The following is a 19,321-nucleotide window of genomic DNA, read 5'->3' as shown; positions in this document are numbered from 1 at the left end:
GCACTTGTTCAATCCACCTTAGGGCCGGTCTACCTGCCCTCGCGTACGTGACTGCCGTGTGCCGTCGCTGGGCGCCCACAAGTTGTTCTTCGTCGGCCGGTATGCCGTCGGGGCTCCACCCTTGGCCAACTCTCCCGCGGCCCGAGTCCCCGAAATCATTGCCTCCCTCCCGCGACCCTTTGTTGTGCGCTCCTCCGGACGGAGGGAGGGGAGGAGGAGCCGTCCTTCCTCCTCGCACCCTCTCCTCCGGCGGCGGCGTGATCGCGCACCGCGTGCTCCTCCTGCACTCAGACTGGCAGGCAGACGCGACGCGCTCGCACGGCCCGGGTGCGCGCTCCGGACAGTTCCCACTCTAGCCTCGCCGCCCGCCCGGACCAGAGCCGACTTCGCGCGCAGCTCCATTCGTCAAGGTAAGTTGGCCTTGGTCGCCGTAGTTTCGCCGGGTGACAAAGACTCGACCGACTAGAATCCGTTATAGTGTTTGTCATGGTGGCGCACTTTTCGAAACTGCGAAAGGCGGTTGCTACCCGTCACTACGCTGAAGAACTCTCAGGCTCGGATCTTCAGTGGACACTGACACACGAGCCTGCTTGAGTTTCGCCGCTTCCGAGGTCTCTGCGCGGGTTTCTGAATTGAGTGAAAAGCAAAAAAGCCCGCGCAAAAGGTGGTTACCAGTGACGCGAGTTGTAGCGCCGCGTATTTTGATTCAAGAAAGTGTCCTGGTGCTCTTGAAATGACACGTTTATAGGTCCGCGCCGATGTTCGGACAAGGGCATTGATGAAGTCCTAAGTCAGAACAACGGCACCGGTTTGAGAGCCAAACTGCCTTCCTGCACTTCAAATCTGGCGGTCTCCATGAACTGACGGGTAACACGGCGTCTTTATTTAAAAGGGGGGGGGGGGGGGGGGGCATGGATCGAGTCAAGCAATATCGATAGCACAGACTCCAACTCGGGCGTGGTAATTATAGTTCGGTTCCCTCTCAATGGGCCTCGGGCAGACGCATGTCTGCGCTATATACAGTATTCAGAATGGCGTAGGTTCTAACATACATGTTGTGACTGACCGCGCCATAGCATCAAACGCCACCGGAAGAAATGTGTTGTGCACATCATAACTCCAGTCATTAAGTGCAGCTCTGTTTTCATATATTTGTGATCGTTAGAGATTTATAACGTGTTCTTTTGCGAACACGTGACCGATTGTTAAGTTGCAAGCGTACATTGATTACGTTCTTTTGACTAATGTTTTGTTTCTTCAGTGGTTGCCCGAAGATGCGCAGCTTATTAAATGCAAGCGCTAATCCTTTCATTTTGAAATTTATATGTATGGACAGCTTGAACAGAAGTTGAAGTAGCCGTTACAAAAAGCCCACAAGTGTTATCTGGTATCGGCCTGCTTTCTATTCCAACCAACAAGAACTGCGTCTCTCATAGCCTTAGTCGCTTTGGGACGTTAAACCCCATAAACCAACCAACAAGAACTTTTTATTTCCCGATAACTGAAAATACTTACATCCACTTATATAGATATCACAAGCACAAAACAACCTGCCGTGCTTCCTTGAAATCTTGTTTTGAACAAATTGCAGTCTCCACGCGTGAGAAATTTTTGAATTCTTGTTTCCTGCCAAAAGTTTACGAGGTCGCGAAAGTTTTTTTTTTATGTTCAAGAAATGCTGAAATATCTGATGCAATTGTAGTTGGTTTTGGGCAGCCTCGCGGACATTATTTCGGTGTAGTTATAATAGACAAACCTAGTAATCACCTTAAGTTTGCATGCGCTTCTACGTCCGTGAGTACAGGAAAGAAAAAAAACTTTTTCAGAATCGCAGCATTTTCTGGCCATAGTTTAGGATTGTCCATGAAAATCGCTGAACAGCGGTTTGTGATTTTTTTTATTTCAAAAGGGTGAGACCTACATTAGACTTTTATTTTACAAGCCTTGCTCCTACCACGTATGAACTAAGCCTGATTTAACGCCTATCCTGCTTTACAGCTGAAAAATTCGAAGCTCGCCTGTTTCCATCCGTTAAAATTGTGCATACTTTTTAGATTCGTCCTCCAGTGACTTTCAATATTGTTGTGATTGTTCAAGGCTTTTCACTTGCACAGTGCAGCCACCTTTGGTGTCATCCGCGTTTACAGACATCCTGTGAGACTTTTTGTTGAAATTCCTTCGCCTTCTCAATTCGTAAACTGAAGACTTCACACATGCTGTGACAAGCAATTGCTGAACAATGAACATCCAGCGATTAGGAATGCAGAAACAGTGAATGCAGTGCCCGATGTGGCCCAGGTCTCCGAGTGCAGAGGTGAAGCGAGCGCTGTCCGTGCCAGCAATGCCCAAATGTTCAAGCCTGTTGTTGTTCTTTAATAATTTAGGAAGCATGTTTAGCTGTCTTCATTAACCGCTTTTCACAATCTTCTTGTTTTCTTTTTTTCCCCGCTTTACTTTTAGCATTGAATGCTTTCGATCAAACTTACGTTGGAGAGATGTTGCACCATCTACTCGCAAGGCGTACTGCTTACTGCAAGAAATTGGATAAGGCTTTTATATTACGGCTTTTATATATAAGCTTAGGAGCACTACCAGTCTTGTCGGCAATTAACAGTGATATTCTCAGAACTATTTTTGAAATTTATGGCTCGACTTCTTTACTTTTGCTTCATGCGGCTGAAAACGCTACGAGCAAGGTGCGTTCCCAAGGAAGCAGTTAAATGTGGAGAGTTAATACGACAGGCGGGTAATGTTGAAACAAAGTACAACAGCTTTATTCCAGTTATGCTTCAAAATCCTGTCATTTCAGGCATATGGTGAAGTCTTAAACTTAATTACATTTTTCTGATTTGCTTAGCAGAAGGCAAGCTTGTGACTTACGTGATGTCATTCTGCACAAAGTCACGCGAATGAATGCTCATTTTCCCTACGCTTTTTCCAGAACTCCATGGACTATTGTTTGTCGGGTATAAATGCGCACAACGTGCAGTGAGCAAATGACTTTGGTGGCCTGCTTCTTTGGTAACCGGCCGTCGAGGACCTTACACCGAATTTTGCCTTTGACCACACCCATGCAAACTCGTAGCGTTTACCTGCACACACCTGGCCGTTAAGTGCCGTACGCGTGGTAAGAATACACTGGGAAAAACTTTTATGATAGCCTCCTTCGATGCTATATACCCGTTGCGGCTATACAGTTCGCGTTCCTTTTTACGCCCTATACTTTCAGCGAATGAAGAACACAAAGGAACATGACTACGGTCTGAGCAGGATGGTTGTCAATCACTGATTCCCTAATAGACCGATAGCCTCGCGAGTTTCTCCCCGCCACCGCTGCCGCAGAGTTCTTAGCGCACGCCGAAAATGGCCAATTGTAGCTGGAGACTCGCACTTCAAAGCGGTTACTGGTTTGACGACCAACGACGCAAAATTAATCTTTATTAAAGACCTTCTCAATAAAATTTTAATTTAAAGTAACAAAACTGTGCTTCAGGGTTTCTTCCCCTATTTCGCTAACCCAAAGTAATGCACTCATTATTTGATCCATTTATTTCTTATAAAGCATTCTCTGAAAACGTGCGCACAAAGTGCGACTGAAAGAATGCTGGAAGGCGAAACCTTCAGTTATAAACTACAGTGGGGCCAACTCAGCACGTCTTAATGTTGCTTCAAAGCCAGAGCGGCAAGCCGCGACATCAACAGCGCGAATGGACAGTAAACATGGTCACATCGGCCTATTCCATACAATGTCTTCCAAGGCAAGCATGACTTATTCGCCTGAATACTGACTCCATCAAGCACTCACAAAGCTTGTATCAGCGTTTATAAATGAAAAATGTTAATATTTTATGAAGAAACGGAAAGGTGCAATAATTGCCTTCCTCATGGTGGACACCTGAACCTCGGAAGAAGATGGAGAAATCATGTTTTATTTACTTTTTATATTTCCCAGCTCTTGCAGCCCTTCCAGTGCAGGCATAGTGACGGAATAAATACACGTAAAACAAATTCAGGTTGTTCATGTCGCGTCATTGTGAAGAACTTTTTACCGGAGTATGCTTTTTCCTACAATCTTCGGGTGTTATGTGGTAAACAATACTGCACGCGTGAAGAGGCATTAAAACTTAAAAGCGCTGGATCAACTTCCGCTGATAACCTACTAAAATAAAGAAGCGCGCGGGTGATTCACACACACTTCGCATAATTTGAACTCGTACGAAGCACGTTAGCTACCCTGGCCGATATTTGCAATGCGTATACGAGGGAGTACCCAAAAGAAACCGGACTAAATTTTTTGGTCGGCAAAGCTTCTGTGGTACCGCGTTTAGCCACTAGGAGCGCATAGAACGAACATTCCAGAGTAAGTAAGCCGAGTGCCGTCGTTGAAGGAGGTCAGACTAGTTTAGGCAGAGTTTTAGAGTGACGACTGTTCTATGTGAATGTCGTTTTTGCAATGGCTGATTTTCGCGAACAGCGTGCGCCGGTGAAATTCTGATTTTTGCTCGGAAAAAGTTGAATGGAAACTCTTGAAATATTAAGAAAGACGTACAAGGACGATGCTATGGGGACAACTCATGTGTTCCTGAATCGAATCCTGAATCAAAGCAACAATCATGCCAATGGAAAACTTCAAATTCACCTCGCCTCAAGAAAGCTCGTCAGGTGAAACCAAACCTCAAAACAATGCTGATTTCTTTTTTCGACGTGAGAGGAGTCGTTCATTGAGAATTTGTTCCGCAGGGTCAGACAGTTAGCCAGGCTTTCTACTTGGATGTTTTGAAAAGATTGGGCAACAGTGTGCGGTGGAAGCGGCCAGATTTGTGGCGGTCGGGTGACTGGTTTTTCCATCATGGCAATGCCCCTGCTCCCACAGCCCTGTCTCTACGACAATTTTGGACCAAAAATGGCATGTCTTCTATTCCTCAACCCTCATACTCTCCCGACCTTGCCCCGTGCTACTTTCTTTGTTTCCTAGAATGAAAAAATAGGTTCATGGAAACCGTTTCGCTGATGTTGCTGAGGTGAAGAAAAAAACGACGGAGGCACTGTCAAGCATCACAAAAGATGAATAAAAATGGAATGAAAGATTCGACAAGCGTATCATTGCAAGTGGGGAATACTTTGAAGGAGATTGAAGGTATGTGCTTAAAATGTGAACAAATAAGTTCAAACAAAAATAAGTCCGGTTACTTTTGGGTACCCCCTCGTATGGCGGGAGGCAATCCCCGTTATTTTAGGTTTCATCTTTAATTTTGTGCTCAGATTCGCAATTAGGCCTTCGTTGGCAATGTTCTTAGAGGCAACGCACATAGATTTTTTGAAAATATCGTACGGTCAAGGAGGTACAGTTCAATTTGGTTTGGCTCAAGATGTACGATAACGGATTCATTAAAGATAATTCTTCATTTACACTTTTTGGTTTTTACACAGTTTTGGTGCCATGCACCAATTGTGCACAACAAATACCGACAGATGGAACCATCTGCAACTTGCTGTCCTGCTAATCGTCTGCAGGCCTGGCGCAGTAGAAAACCACGGACAAAGAAGCAGATAATTCTCTTTGAATGCCACTTCAGTTTTCGCTAATGCTTTGACTTCTTTTTTAATCATGTCACGAGTGATATTTCCTTTTCCCTCATTCCTAAAGACACTTAGTAACATGCATTCGTTGTTTCTCGAAAATGTTGAAAGATCACTGCCTTCTTCCATTGTTCCTCTGCTTATTTTTAAATTTTTTTTTTCTAGATTGGCTGGAGAAGGTGTACCCGTGCTTTAATCAGGGAAATTTGCCACCTTAAAGCGCAGATTTATTCGAAGTATATAGTTGTTCCCAGTTAATGTGGAGGATGACTAATGGACAGTTTTTAGGCGGGCTGAGAAGAGAGATAAAAGAGGCAGAGGAAAGGCAGGGAGGATAACCAGAATGCTCTTGTGTTGGCTACCCTGCACGAGGGAAAGGGAAGAGGGGCATAAAAAAGAAAGAGAGAAATGCGCTGTGGAGCAAGCACGACCAACAGAGAAACACGCGCTGAAAGTAACAGGCCGCCGCAGCAGAGACCTGCGCACCTTGAGGACTGCCGAGCGCTGCGACCTCAGTAAAACACAGCGCCCGTCGTTCGCCACCAAACACAAGGCAGCCACACAGCGCCGACGTTCCACCCAGAAGTATGGCTGCTTGCCATTGCGTTTGATAATGAGGATCATAAAGTTAGACATGCCGACTTCTCGGAACGATGAGGTTGGAGGAACCATTCTGCCCGCTACTGAAGAGTTGCAAGGACCGGACTGAGTACCTGCAGTGCGTTTCGTGCAACTGGCACGTGCAGGCTAGAAAGCCGCACGTGTATGGTGTTCATAAGGGGCTTCGGGATTGCAGTAACTTACTCGCCTTCTACGCGGACCACTTCCTGGCCTAGTGTCCGACTAGTAGTAGGCTCAGCACATTAGGTGCTCGCTGCCTGCTACGTCATTGAGGGTGCGCGGTGCTTCTGTAGCGATGGCCAAATCATTTGCAGGTCTCGGGCCTTAGACCGTAGTTTGGCCTTGTGCTTGATTAGCAATAGGCTCGGAACCCGGAGTGCGCAGTCTCCGGAATAATTTAGACTACCTGAGATTATTTACCGTGCACTGGCATCTCACAGCACACGGGCCTTTTTTTCATTTCGTGTAAAGAGCAAACGTGCCTTGGCAATGCGCCGTTCCATCTGCTACTGTCAATGGCTGTGAAGAAAGCTCTCTCGAGAGCTTTTGCTACGTTGAAACCTGCGTCCAGCGCCTATCAGCCGACTGAGTACAGATATGTACTACCCCGCCGCGGTGGCTCAGTGGTTATGGCGCTCGGCTGCTGGCCCGAAAGACGCGGGTTCAATCCCGGCCGCAGCGGCTGAATTTCGATGGAGGCGAAATTCTAGAGGCCCGTCTACTGCCATGTCAGTGCACGGTAAAGAAACCCAGGTGGTCGACATTTCCGGAGCCCTTCACTACGGCGTCCCTCATAGCCTGAGTCGCTTTGGGACGTTAAACCCTAATAAACCAAACCAAACAGATATGTACTCACGTACTAGCTAGTACACTTCTGTACCCTTTCTACATATCTGTATGAGCATTTGTGCATAGGTACTGTCAGTCGACTGGGTACAGGTTAATCTTGGTTCGGGATATATGAACCGTTAGAGTAGGAGACACATCATAATCCCATGAGACACCATCACTTGTCTCATGGACTGTAATGCACTCCAAATGCACTACATTTAAAAAAAAAAACAATGCAATTAGGCGAGCTAGATAGTGCATTTGTTGTTGCCTAAATTTTGCCTAATTTCGCGAGGCACAGCAATGAGCCAAACCAGATCTTAATCTTTTCTTTCCTGAATAAATGTTTATATTTCTTCACGCTTCGTTATCATGTACGACTCGCATCCTGGACAGTTTTGCTCTCAAGCAAAAGTGTCCATATTAAGTGGCACGATTGTATTAGTATGTTACATTACAGTGTTTGTCTGCTACGGCCGTCTTTTCCGATTAACAAATACAATGTTCGCCCCTGACGTTACTTTGACCGACAGAAAATTAAGAACCGTACACGGAGGTTAATTCGGAAAAACGCGATTTGCAGCTCGCATGTTGCTCTTTAATTTTTTTTTTTTAATTCTGTAATAGGCAGTCTTTATTCTGACAGAGACACGAAGATGTAAATGAAAAAGTTGGGTTAGGCTGACCGAACACCATTTCAATCGCACGCATTTGCATCGCACCGAGAAGCCAATCCTCGCATGCTTCAGCTCGCGCAGATAGCAGACATGAATTCGGGCATCATTCGACGCTGTGCCTAATCCATTTAGCAATAATTTATTCCATGTACTTCACGCGACTGAAGCAACGCCTCCTCCCTACATTGCAACAATTTATTTTTCATTGTTGCGTTTTTTTTTGCTTTCACTTCGTATCTCGATGTATGCTAGCACGGTGTAATGTGAACCTCTCTATTTCTTCGTGTTTTTTTTTATTATTATTCTGCGTTTGTTGAGGAGATAGCGTTCTCTTCCGATGTCAGCTACTGCCCCTCTCTCATTATGTAATGAAGACGCAGCTCGTGGAAAGAAGGAAAAGGTACGGGGAAACCACGACTCTGAAAGGAATCAGATCATTCCCGTCCAGTTCTCCGTACTGTTTAAATTGCGAATGCATTATTTATCGCCGTCTAATTTTTAGATTGTTTCAAGTTCTTTTCCTTTACTACCCGCTTCGGTGCGTAATCCTCTGTCATCAGAGCAAAATAAAGAGAAATACATGAACTGGGAGGCCATTAAGGAGTATTCAGCGGAGCGTGAGGAGGATTTCGCGCGCGAGAGGCTGAGGAGAAGAGCGCGGACAGGTCTACGCGCCCTCATGCGCGTGAGCGGGCCACAGATGCGCGCAGCTGGCCCCGCGTGTCAGCCCTGGGCTGCAGCCATTGTCAAGATCATTGGCCACATTGAGCAGGTCATTGCCGTGTTTACCATAGCGCGTTTTTGTTTCTTCTCTCTCTTTCCCTCCTCTTATCCATTTTCTTTTTCTTTAAATCGAGCCTGTCGCTATTTACGCAGCTCAAAGTAGGGGAAGGGAGATCGCTTTGTCGTGGACGTTGTGAAAGTGTCGTTTTTGGTGTGACCGTTACCGTTTTCTTTAAATGTGCCTATGTGTGCCCTCAAAGTTAGCACAGGGATTTATGGGTCGCTATCGGGTTAATTGCGATCATCGTTAGCTGGTGCCCGTGATAAATTTATATTGCTTCGCTCACGCTTTCCAAAAGCTCGCGCACAAAGGAGTCCTTACAACAGCGGTGCCATTTTTCTTTTTCGTTTCCTGCGGAGATTACCACGCATAAGATGATACATGCATACGCTACGGGGGTGCTTTGTTCATTTTTCTCCGGGAGATGGGCGTAAATTAGTTCCAAAATATGTAACCTCAATTACGTCACTCGAAAGAGGTGCGGCACGTCACATTAAGAGTTACTTCAATAAAATGCGTGCAGACGCAGTCTAATCCCAGTAAGTTTGAATTGAATAAGCATCAGCTAGAACACTGAAGAGTAACTTACATGGAAGAAAAAAAAGAACTGCCGTGGAAGCTAGAGTAATTGATTACACTACTATTTCACTTGCGAATAAATACTACTCACTGCAGCGAATAGTAACGTCGTCACCATTATTTCGCCAGGAGAATGTAATTTCTGCCATTTCCACTATGGTGAATCAGTCAAAATGTGGTCTGACCTGAACAAGGGGAAGCGTGGCTTTGTTCGCTGCAATTTTAACACTGGAGGAATAATTATTTTCTTTTAACGCTTCGTATTACCGAGAGGCGGGTGGCATGCGTGTACGATGACAGGCACCCGTGCCCTCTTGCACACTTGCGTATGACACACAACGCGAGTCGGCTTTCAAGCATGACAAACCCTTTTGGCAGCCGTAATTGCATAGCGAGCAAAGCATGCGCTTTGCCAGTTTTCTCTTCTCTCGGTCGTGAATGCAGCGATGGGCAGACCTCGGAACCTTCTGCCCCGCGACACAGGCGCACACTTTTGGCGCTGGATTAAGGAGCATTTTATTTTTGTTTCGTCGAATTTTCACGCGTCAGGACCTCATTGTTGGCTATGATGCACACAGTTATAGTGGGCGGCTCCTGAATAAGTGCGAGCCCCTGGCGATCTTTAACGTGCATCCAAATTTCATCACACGGTGTTCTCTGCATTTCGACCTTGTCGAAACGTGACTGTCACTGGCGGGATCGAACCTGCGGCTTCATGCTGACTGCCAGAACGCCATCATTCTTCCGGCGTGAGGCGCCGCGGCGGGCAGAGTGCGCGGTAAAAAGTTGGCTCAGTTTAACATCGTCGATAAATAAAAAACAACATTATGAAAGATAGAAGCTGCTCCTGAGATAGATTGACCGGCCCTCTGCCAAGTGAACGAGAAATCTGTACACGAAAAGATTCGCGCACGAGAAGCACCGACACGAAAAACTGGCTTCTGCAGGGTGTTCGATATATAGTGCACCCCGCAGGTATAGTTGGCGTTCGGGCAACGGAGGGATTTCGCTCGAATCTACACATTTTTTTTTCTTTTGTAACACCCGTGTGCCGAATCGGATTCCTTCGCGCTTGTTCTTTCGTTGAAGCTTCTCGTACGGCGGCTGCCAGCGCCGCGTAGGACGCCGCGTGCCGCACCAGTTGCAAACATAGCCGGGCAGCTCCGCTCCGTCTAGCGTGGGCACCCTTGGCCCCCATTGCCTCCCTTTGTCGCGGAGAGACTTTGACGCATCGCGCGGCGCGCCCCTGTAACGAGCCCGGCACCTCGCTCCGCCTTCGGTGACACAAGCGCGCGTGTGTGCGGTATGTCTCCTGTCGCCGCGGCGCGTCGCTTTTGTTTTTAGAAAAGAAGAGAACACGACAGCTGGACCGCTGACGGTGGAGGAGCGAGTCGTGGCTGCGCCGCCGCCGAGGGTCGCTTTTTAAGTTGAGGAGTCGCAGCCGAATTGGGATGGAGTGGGCCCTGCGGTTGAGGGGAATCGAGGAAAAAGGCGCACTCGGGCCGCTTGTTACCCGCGGGTGGTGGCGTTAAAGAAAATGAAAAAAAGAGGCAGAGGGACGTGGCTTCCAGACCGATTATTAACGCAGAAATATGCGGCATGCCGCACCGTCCTGCTTGGGCAGGCATATATGCACTTCGGCCCGGGCCGCCAGAGACGTGAACGGTTCGTGGAAAGGGTTCCTTATGCGCGCATTTACCTTTATTTTTATTTTTCGATATAAAACGCGAGAGTAAAAAAAAAAACGTGCAGTGAAAAAGGTGGAGAACGGGGGGGACTTGGACGGTTGAGAAAATCATCTCTCCATCGCCCGCACAGCACGTCGAGGAGCGGCGACGGACGATCCGTGTGAATCGCTTTCCGTTTTCTGGCCCGCTGGACAGAGCTACCCATCGATTCACAGCGCAAAAGCGGCAGCGCGTGGATGTCGCTCTGGAGTGGTGCATATCGCGTTTCGCAGTAAATATATCGACACTCTGCCCGCGGACATCCCCGAAGAACGCAGAGCGTCTGCTACGCCTACGCGTGTTGCTCTTTTCGCGGCCTGTCTGTGCCGGCGGTAAAATGCAGGCGCGCTTCTGAGCTGCGGCGCTGCGAACATGAGCAGCCAAGAATCATCCATGCTAGGCTGTCAGGCGTTCATCTGGAGAGAAAACGTCTTTAATGCGGCACCAAGTCTGGCGTTAAGTACCCACGAAAGCTCAGGCAGCAGCCCTGTCGAACCACCGACGCAGAACGCAACCTCCGAATAATAAAAAAAAGTGTTAGGACGGGAAAGAGGAGAGTGATTAAGCTGGTTGCATTTTGAAAATAATGCGCATTCCCAGCAGCCTACCAGCGCCTTTCGCAGGAACAGAAGCAGATCTTGTTCTTTTCGACCTGTAGTTCCTTGTTTAAGCATCACTTAAACTTGTCTACCGGTTCACGCTGCGATTTCTTGGAAACAGTAGCCGTTATTCAATGCTTCCGCGAAAATACGTGACGAAGAAGCCGATGGCCATTCCAGGTTTTTAATGTTGCAACGCGCGACCCCAATAAATCTTGATAACGAGACGAAAAACTAAACCTCACCGGACCCTAATGTTGCCAAAGAATCAAAGATGTCTGATGCTAGCGCAGCACGCTTTCTCGATGCTACTTTCTTCCTAGCTGTTTCACGCCGGCCATAACACCCAACCGCGCGAATCCTTGTGCAGCAATGTTAAATGTTTCCTTCCTTCTTTATTTTTTAACGGCGTGTTGTTTCTATACGCACTTCCTTCGGGAACCCCTCCCGCTCCGACGCCGTGCTAAAGGGAGCTTCAGACATTTCCGCAGACTTTGTCATCAATAAGAAATGAAGGAAGGATGCAGCCTGGTGTATAACTGCGCGATTTAAGTCTGCAACTTGCAGAGGTTGCTCACATTGCCCAGGCTGATTCCTGCTGTGTGCTGTGCACAACTCTGAATTCAAATGGCGCAGAACACGTACCAAGGAATAACCGCAATTTACAGTGACGCCGATGTAATTATAAGTTACATGTGCACATTCAGAAGCGTTTGTCGGGAAAGGGTGCAGGATGGCGATTTTCGCTGTGCAGAACCACGCCATTTATTCGAGCTCTCTGCACGAAGCTGGAAACTAGTTTCACGCTTAAGATTGTATGTACAGTGCCTCATTCAGCAGTTATGCGCGGTGGCTGTATTTCGCAAGGTTATAGAACTGGCGCGCTCTTTGTTACAGAATTCCACTGGGGACCATGGTGGTCATATAAAGTGAACTATTGCTTGGTGGTTGTCTTCTATGTATACCTGTGCAGCCCTCTGGCTCACTGAAGACGGTGCGTTAGTAATGATGTGTGACTGTGAGGGGGTACTTGAATAACTTAGACTCGCATATATGATTAAGCTATAGCGACCCTCTGTAGAGAGAAGGCAGAAAGGTGGGGATTCTTGACAACACAAAACAAAATGAGCAGACGTCGATGGGGTGCCTCAGTCTGCTAGCCATTGTTTCGACAGGCAGAGCGGTCGAAACGTTGACTAGCAGATTGGTCAGATGTTTTAGGGGAATCCGCCTAGGTGGAGTAGGTTTGTAATAAGGGAGTAATTGCTCATTGGCACCCACCCAAGCTGCTTTCCTTTGTAGCGTTATGGCTGCGCTTGGGTGGATTCCAATGAGTAATTACTCCCTTATTGACTAGCGGATTGAGCCCATTGATCCTTCTTCATTTTGTTAAGCGTAGTGACGGAAGGGGAAAAACACCATGGCAGTCCAGGAAGTGTTTCCTCTGACGCATATTATCAGACTTGAACTCGCAAATGTGATGCGGGCCACTGAGCCGAAATAAGCATTCGAAAAGCCAGCACAGGAAACGCTGAGAGCATTTTCGCCCGATACAGACGTTGCAAACGTCAATGATTTTTTTTTATGCGTCGAATAACGTGTGAAATCCTCACAGTACGGCGCAGACCGTATTTCCCAACTTATTTATGAAAGAAACGTCAAAGCGCGAGCTGCCAGAGAAGCAGACCAGAAGGTGGGCTTTCTGAAAGGTCGAAAGGTGAAAAACCTACCCTTACCGTAAAACAACCCGAAATTTCCACTGGTGCCCTGCCCCATCAATTATGGGTGGAACGATTATGAATTTTTCCTTTGATCTGCTGTAGGTGTCTGAATGTGCGCGCAAATTTTTGTAGTTTTTGGACGTTCAGAAATCAGTCCAATTCGGCAATTTTAATTATATCGCAATCCCAATTTTCGCATTTTTGTAATGCGAGTAAGGACAAAATACTGTACTTTTATCCGACGTTTTCAATGTCTTGCCATTACAGGGTTAATTTCAGTTTTCATGTCGATGGCCTCAGCACCTACTTGTATTGATTTCTTTTAACTGTAATTCTTTTTATTTACTATATCGCGAAGTTATTTTTTTTCTTAGCCATACGTTCTGACCGTCTTTCTTCTCGTTTATTATTTTTTTACATCGCAGCGCACAGTTTCTTTCTCTATTTTTTCAGCGTACGTTTTCGTCAAAATTCGTCTTTCTTACTTTTTACTACCACGTATAGCATGCCGTCTGTCAGGCGCCGTGACGATTCTTCCGCCGCGCGGTTGTAGATTGGAGAGGGCGAGGCAGGACGAGGGAAGATAAAAAAAAAAAAGAGTAGAGAAGGAATAACTCGGGCGGAGATGAAATAGCTCGGAGGCGATGAGCGACAACTGCTTATCAACTTTCAACGCTGGCCGGTCGTGCGCAGGCATACGGGCAACGTGTCATCAGGCGGGGGCGAAGGGAGGAGCGATGGGTAAACGTTTTCGGAAGGGGGATCCATCCAGGAGACGGTCTGAAGTCCGGAGACAACACCATCGGCGGATCGCGGACGCGCGCGCGCGCGCATTTTCCGCTTCAGTCGATAACGAGCAGTCGTTAGGCTCGGGTCGATCCCTCCCCGCCCAGCGGCTGTCCCCGCGCGCTGGCCCTTCCGCGGCGCTCCGACCGGGGCTGACCAACGCCGCCGGCTGCGTAAACAACGCCAGCCAAACAACCCGCGCACCCGAGCCGGCTCCCGATAATTGCACCTTCCCATCCCCGACTGCTCTTCGACCGGGAACAAAAGGGGCAAGAAGCGCGGGAGCAGCAGCGGCGCCGACGACCACGTGCGGCCGCACACGCGCCCCCAGTGCGTTTTCCGGCAGCCGACTCTCGACGGTCGTTTCGTTTAGCTGTGCTCGCGGTGGACACTGCGGCTCTGGCGGGACCGACAGATCCCGAAGAGGAAGTGAGTCTTTCCCTCGTTTGCCATACTGGCCATACTGGCGAGTTAGAAAAGTCACCGCAAAAGCCTGAAATTCATTTTTTTTTTGGCGGACTTATCGCAAACATACGATAGGGGGCCCATAACATCGGCTTGGTAGAGAGGAACCCCTTCTTGCGCGAGGGCTCGAGTGAGGCTGCGCATTTTCAAGTCCAGAGCCTGGTTGAGCTTTCTTAGATGTTCCGTCGGGTGATCGGAGCACGACGATATATGAATGAAGGTAATCAAGCAGAACTTACTTCGTTTCGCCTTCTGGCTTCTTCTTTCGCGCTGTTTCTCGTATGTCAGAATGGACCAACTAGCCCAGCAAAAAGTTCTGCTTGATTACCTTCATTCATATATCGTCGTGCTCCGATCACCCGACGGAACATCTAAGAAAGCTCAACCAGGCTCTCGACTTGAAAATGCGCAGCCTCACTCGAGCCCTCGCGCAAGAAGGGGTTCCTCTCTACCAAGCCGATGTTATGGGCCCCCTATCGTATGTTTGCGATACGTCCGCCAAAAAAAAAAAATGAATTTCAGGCTTTTGCGGTGACTTTTCTAACTCGCCAGTATGGCCAGTATGGCAAACGAGGGAAAGACTCACTTCCTCTTCGGGATCTGTCGGTCCCGCCAGAGCCGCAGTGTCCACCGCGAGCACAGCTAAACGAAACGACCGTCGAGAGTCGGCTGCCGGAAAACGCACTGGGGACGCGTGTGCGGCCGCACGTGGTCGTCGGCGCCGCTGCTGCTCCCGCGCTTCTTGGCCCTTTTGTTCCCGGTCGAAGAGCAGTCGGGGATGGGAAGGTGCAATTATCGGGAGCCGGCTCGGGTGCGCGGGTTGTTTGGCTGGCGTTGTTTACGCAGCCAGCGGCGTACCAGTGGCTCAAAAAGGCTATCTGATAGCCTGTGTATACTTGATCGCATGGACAACCTTTACACGCAGAAAATAAGCTCGGTGAATTATATCGTGGCAAGCAAATGCTCGAGGTTACGTGGTGTGGAGGCCTCAAAGTTTCGGTTCAGTGGCAAATAACGCCCGTGGTATCGGTTTGGCGGTGCCGGTTCCAGCCACAGGACAAAAACCAAAACAAGGAACGTCGCTATGGGCTGCATGCGCACTTATCGAGAGTCTGCAGACCACCCGAAGACTGCAAACAGAGAGCGCACACGTCTTTCAGCGCTATGTTCTGGAAGTCGAGGCGTGATCGCCATTAGAGCTGCAGTGGCGCCGACAAGTACAACAGGCATGGTGTTGTTTTGGTTATCCGGGGAGGTCTGTACTACGTTGCTTTCTGCGATTCGAAGCAAGGGGAATGTCACTCTACATTTTCGAAGGGCAGAGGAAGGCGGCTGGCGCGCCAACAGTCGTAAAGTTCCCGTGACGATACCCCGCGGACGGAAAAAAGTAGGCTTCAACTGTGCGTTCAGGCCTTGGTCTCACGTAACAACAGCTTCTGGTTTCGTACACATATACTTTTTTTTTGTTCCCGTCTACTGGGCATAGTACGGTGGCCTTCCGAAAGCGTTGTGGGTGGCCTGTGCGGAACACAACCGGTGCAAAGAGAAAGTCGCAAAGGCGACGAAAGACACGGAACAGCTCGGCGTCGAAATGAGACGCCAAGCTTGGCGAGCGGTTCGGCAAAAGCACGAGACGAGGCTGAAAAAAAAACAAAAAAACAGGGTGTGACAGCTTTGCGCATATTGTCACGTTGGTGTTAAGCGGCGGAGGGTCAACAGCGGCGCAGTCCTGGACGTGCGCTTCCACACCACTTCTTTCACAACACACTTCTTTCTTTTTCTTGACTAGCGTATTCGTCTGCACGAGCGCTGGCGTCATTAGCCCCCTCCTCCGAAAGCATCGTCCCGATGCTGAAACGAAAGCAGGGGTGGTCTCGAGAAGAGTTAGTGTGCCCTTGCGTAGTAGGGTTTCAGGCGAACCACGTGGACCACCTCGGGGCGATAGTGGCGTCGAGTTTGTTGAGTCTAGTGAGGAACGACTTCATAATTCAGGGCTCCAAGGCGTCGCACAATTCGGTAGGGACCCAAGTAGCGGCGCAAGAGTTTTTCACTCAGTCCGCTTCGTCGGATTGGGGACCAAACCCAGACAAGATCGCCCGGGGGGTATTCAACAAGCCGCCTCCGTAGGTTGTAGCGTCGCGCGTCCTGGCCCTGTTGGTTGTGAATTCGAAACCGTGCGAGCTGGCGGGCAGCTTCGGCGCTTTGTACGAAGGTTGCAACGTCGTCATTTGGGTGGTCGTCGACATGAGGCAGCATGGCATCGAGTATTCTCGTCAGCTGACGTCCACAAACAAGACTAAACGGCGTCATGTTGATGGTTACCTGTACGGCTGTATTGTACGCGAATGTATCGTAGGGCATCGTCGTCCCAATATATCGGTGACCAGCAGTACCACTCGCTGCTTCCTGTCAGGAAGCCGCGGGTGAATCTTTCCTCGGAAATGCATGAGGAGCACAAAGGGAATGACCACATAAACGAAAAGGACGACAAACGAGCGCTGCAGGGGAATAGGAGACAAAGAAACGGAGGCAGAATTTGCACTGTTCAAATGCACAAGAAATGCAGCTTGATGATGGCCTAGTTGGACTCATTGTTAGTGCTCTTGCATCGTGATCTGTTTCTGTGTTCGTCTTGAGCTCGCCATTCTGCTCCAAGAAAACGACCAACATGCATAGCACCACGTCCCTTTATAATTCCCGTGTTGCAATGAGCATGTTTATCTCGGTGCCCTTGACGGTTACATACCACGCGGTAATGGCGGGACGCTGAAGTGTCGGAGCGCATTTCAGCTAATCGCATCGCCGTGCGTGTCCACAACGTCATTTACGAACCGCGTTTCGGCGGACAGATACTTCGCACACTGGTCGTGTGTCTCCGAAACAAGGTTCTGTCGGTGTGGCCGCACATGCCATCTCTCGAGCGCTCTTCCACGCCGCCAGTCGTCGTCTGATACGCGTACAGCGCGCAGCCCACGGCTTGAAACGAAATAAGCGTGCCCACGGCGGTGCTGAGGTCTGCTTCGATGGCAGTCACGTCCTCCCCAAGGAGCGTGTCGCTGACACAGTGAATGCGACGACCGCAGCGCGTATGTGTGTATGCCAAGTTCGACCACGCGGACTGTCAGGAAGACACGACGTCCTCCGGGGCGTCGTAGCGAGGCCCAGTTGGGCCGGGGGGCTGTCCGCCAGCCAGCCCCGGGGCTCGCGATGCGTCGTTGCCGGGGCACAAGGACGCGTGCTCCTGAATCGTTAATTTCGCTGCCCGCGACCGTTGACGGCTGCGGCGTCGGTGTGTAGCAAGGCCAACGGGCGTGTCCCCGGAAGCATCGTGAGCTAGTCAGTCGTCTGCGTCGCCGATATGACATGATGTGCGGGGCTGTGAGGTTTGTCTGCACATCAGGGAAAGTGGAGAAACAGGGGCTTAGACTGTTGTTAGCAGGCTTTTGCTTTTTTTTTTACTCTGGGATTAATAAAATGAGTCTTTTCTGCAAACCGGAATTCGTCACAATAATCCGCGATTCAGCTTTTTTTAAAAATTTGTCAAGGAATTCACTGGCATGCACTGAATTCTCTATAAAAAGAAAATTGGCTTGTTCGGGTACTGACAATATCTGAACAGTGCAAGCATTTTGATTTATCTATGCATTCCTTCCCTTACCACTGACAGCTTTGGCGGATGGATAGCTTTAAGAGCTGCTAGCGTTTGTCGCCAGAGTGCTAAAAATTTGTGCGGCCAGAGGCGAGGACGGCATCTGCTAAATGCTCAAAAATATCGTTTCTTTGCTCTCTTTGTACACTAGTTAGTAAACGTAAGCCATATGTGAGCATGATGAGAAAACAGCGCGCAGACACGGGACATGATGTTCCCGAATCAGTTTGATAAATGAAATGAATCATCATTTATTATGTCCTATCATCTGCGCCAACCAGCTGAACTGCACACAGTTGTCACGTAGCGTCTGTTATTGGGATACCGTTGTCACGTATCCCGACGCTTTGTTTGATGCATTCCTCGTTTTCTCAAGCGTGTGTTACAACTGCCCGAGCTCGACGACAGAATGGAAACAAATTACGTCGGCCCAGCCGAACCAGCTCAGTAAGCCTCTAGGGCATAAAGCCTTGCAGAACAGCTGCGCCGCAGGGGAAGGGGAACGGCTCTCGTGCACCGACGAGCGGGGGCTGCGAGGGCCACCTCGGCGGCGACGCTGCGGTCGAAGCGGCCAGCAGCGGGGCGGATAACTCGCAGGGTTCCTTAACGGCGGCGTAATCGGGGCCGACGAAGAAGCGTCACGCTGAGGCGTGGCGGTCACGCCAGATTGGGGCGCGCACGACGTTGGCCCTGACTGCGAAAGCGTACGACCCCTGGCGCCCATTAGCGCGCACCGTCCGCCAAGGTTGCCAGGACGACGCGCAGCCCGCAGGCCACTTCGGATGTCCGCAGTACGCAATGCAAAACGGGCCGGAGTCTCGGAAGAGCGGCAGGCGTCGCAGCTGTACGAGCTGCAGAGGCGAGCGGGCTAACCGCACTTTGCAAGCGAAATGAACTCTCACTGGCGAGCGCCGCATGGTTTCGCTGTCTGACGACTCTCGTTGGGCAATGAAAAGGGAGAGAGGCGAAGGTGCCGAATAGCTCCCGCTTGCTTCTTCAGCGCACATAACAATGCTTTAGCGTAAAGGCGGGTATATAGGGCAGGAAATAAGTGAAGTTCACCGTTCTTTATTTAAAGTTATCAGTAAGTTAATGGAAACGCACATGACACTGCGGATTTATAACGTTATGAGTGCGCAGCATTTCGGAGAGATAGAGTGTGGTCTTCGGAGTCCAGAACAGGCGTCCACCTATAGTCACTGTTAGTACCTTTGCTTATGTCTCATGCACGGCGGCCTAGCTGAGTGTCGAAGGAACACTGGCCCGAATTAATCCGGCCTAAATGGGGGTGACAGGATTTGA

The 19,321-nt window shown here is 49.2% G+C and overlaps 1 protein-coding gene across 1 annotated transcript in view; it reads left to right on the top strand.

Moving 5' to 3' along the window:
- Positions 1 to 298: 298 nt before the first annotated feature.
- Positions 299 to 19,321, top strand: part of LOC149352287 (uncharacterized) — a 101,427-nt gene continuing 82,404 nt past the window's right edge. The window contains exon 1 of the mRNA XM_089581449.1: positions 299 to 410. The gene's annotated coding sequence lies outside the window, so the exon portion shown is untranslated. The remainder of the gene's footprint in view (positions 411 to 19,321) is intronic.

Source organism: Amblyomma mixtum, chromosome 3, assembly GCF_055824585.1.
Source record: "Amblyomma mixtum isolate Tamu chromosome 3, ASM5582458v1, whole genome shotgun sequence".
Classification (NCBI taxonomy): Eukaryota; Metazoa; Arthropoda; class Arachnida; order Ixodida; family Ixodidae; genus Amblyomma; species Amblyomma mixtum.
The sequence above is the reverse complement of the archived record's forward strand: the minus strand, read 5'-3'. Positions and strand labels throughout refer to the sequence as shown.